The sequence below is a fragment of the Uranotaenia lowii genome, chromosome 2 (genome assembly GCF_029784155.1).
Source record: "Uranotaenia lowii strain MFRU-FL chromosome 2, ASM2978415v1, whole genome shotgun sequence".
Taxonomy (NCBI): domain Eukaryota; kingdom Metazoa; phylum Arthropoda; class Insecta; order Diptera; family Culicidae; genus Uranotaenia; species Uranotaenia lowii.
The window spans coordinates 320,991,373-320,994,013 of NC_073692.1; positions in this window are offsets into that span (position 1 = coordinate 320,991,373).

The window sequence follows — 2,641 nt, forward strand, 5'->3', positions numbered from 1 at the left end:
GTTGTTGTATTTCATCACCATTTCAGAACGTTAAAACAAAAACGTATTGATGGTGTTTATCAAAATTATATTTGTCCTGTTATAGTGCAAACTAAAAGGCAATGTTGTTTCTAAAAACCGTTTAAAATCGAATGTTGCCAAAAACAAACGGGGTCTGTATTTTGGTATAAAAGTCATTGCCGAGGGGTCCACCAATAGTGAGATAAAAATGCTTAATTTTTTGTTATTCAAAGATAAGGCTTTGAAGTCTTCAATTGTCTTCTAATTAAAATGTTTTTAACCTTATTCTGGTAATTTGTTTGACTCATTATTAATACTCACCGAAAAACGTCAATAAGTTCAAAGTATAAAACCATCATAATGTATGAAGAAATTGTAGTTCTAGGCTAGTTTCAACTTTGCTTCGCAAACGGCGAACCACTTTACCCAATCTACAAAGTTTCAGTTTCTACTTTTACTGTAAATTCTGAGGGTCGAACTTTATCATATTAGACATATTTATGTCTTTTTAGCTTAGCTTAGCTTAGCTTGATTGACTACTCACACCCACCTAAAACCATTGAATACGAAATGCTTCTCCATTAATTTTAACAAAAAAAATCTTATGAGACAACAATCGATTGGTGTTTTTTCCAATACATAATATTTAATTATTTGGATCAGGTTATTGCTTCAGTTGCTTTTTTTTGCATTTCGAACTCCATGTTTTCAAGGGTGGCTAGTAGAACGAATTCCGCATCGCCAGTGGTTGCTACTCCGTGATTGACCGAGGCCATCAGCTTTGATCAGGGGTCAAATGAATGGTGTCTGGGATTGGCAGCACATTCACAATGTCCAAAACTGATGCTCTCTCTTTGAACATCAATAACGGCGCTGGCCACGTCCTAGTAGTCAATAGATAGATTGAAAGAGAGAAAAGGGATGGAAAGATTTATAATTCATGCCTTAGGACCGAGGTCACCTCTGCATCCTAGCAAATAATTTTGGTTTGGAGATTTGGGTGGAAGAATATGACCAGGAGACACTTTTGACAAGTGTGATAGATAATTTGCAATTCTCTTCTACGCTACTATTATTTGTGAATGGAATTAATCTTATTTCTTTTGAACTTCTTGAACGAAACACATAGATATCTAGCTTTCTGATGTTTTTCTATCTTACATACTTTCTTAGCTTAGCTTAGCTTAGCTTGATTGACTACTCACATCCACCTTCAATCATTGAATCCGAAATGCTTCATCACCATTTTCATTCGTATAAGTTAACCAACGCAAGTTCAAGTTATTTTAAAAAATTTCAATTTGGAAACACAATTATAAAAAAATCAAAACATTTCGAATTCCACGATCTCAGGCGTGGCTTAGTAGAACGAGTTCCACATCACCAATGGTTGCTACTCCGTGATTGACCGAGGCCATCAGTTTTGTTCAGAGGTCAAATGAATGGAACCTGGGATTGGTACCACATTCACAATGCTCAAACCTGATGCTCTCTCTTTGAATATAATAACGGCGCCGGCCACGTCCTAGTAGTCAATGGATAGATTGGAAAAGGTAGGAAAGGATGAAAGATCAATTTTGTGCTTTAGGACCGAGATCACCTCTGCATCCTAGCAAAACAATTTTGATTTGGAGGTTTGGGTTAAAGGATTTGTTCGGGAGACACTTTTGACTAGTGTGAACAAAACTATTGTCACTACACTACTGAAACCTAAAAAACCTAATCTGCCTTTATTTTGAAGTATTTATAAAGACATTTATTTCTCAGCTAAAATCAGTACATTTATGGATTAGATAAACTAGTTGAAAACGTGTTTAAGCAATTACAAATGTTACTAAACCTTACTCTTTTGATTGAAAAATTACAAACGCTTAAAAATTTGTATTATATTGATTGATATGGTTACGTCTGGATCGGTCGACTATTAAATAATAAAAAAGATCAAGTACTTTCAACAATTTTAGTAAAAAAAAAGTTGATGCAAATATATAGAGTTTATTTATATAAGACGGTTGCTTTTTGTAAGATAACGCTATCACATAAAAATTATTATTTTTTCCTGATTTTGCTTAAAAAACAACGGATAATGGAAGGAATTAGTCAATTTTTTATTTTATCATGTATTTTGGAAATCTCATCAATCCTTACCTAAATGTAGGAAAGACAAAGGACGCATATTTTTCTTTTTTTTTATCTCATTGGGAAAGGGTGTTATAATAAACATCTTAGATCGTAAAATAATAATACAATAAAAATGCAGACTATAAATATAAAGAATTAATCAATTTCTCAAATGATGTTTAATGATTCTAGACTAAATTTTCTTATGTATCTTAATAAGTTTTTTTTTAATTTGTTCAGTCTTATGAAAAAAAAATCTTATCAATTGATGGAAAAAATCATCAATAAACTTGTTGAAAACACATTATGTGAACGTGGGACTGAAGGGGTATATAAAATTTATTTTTAAAATTAGTTCCTATAGAACTTTCATCTCGACTAGCATAAAAGTTTCTAAAACTTGGATTTTGCAATGTTTCCGAAATTCCGAACGAAATATTTCCTGCCTGCAAATATTTACGGTGTCAAAACCTCTAAACTTCATGTATTTTTTAATTATTATAAAACATCATTTGAGAAA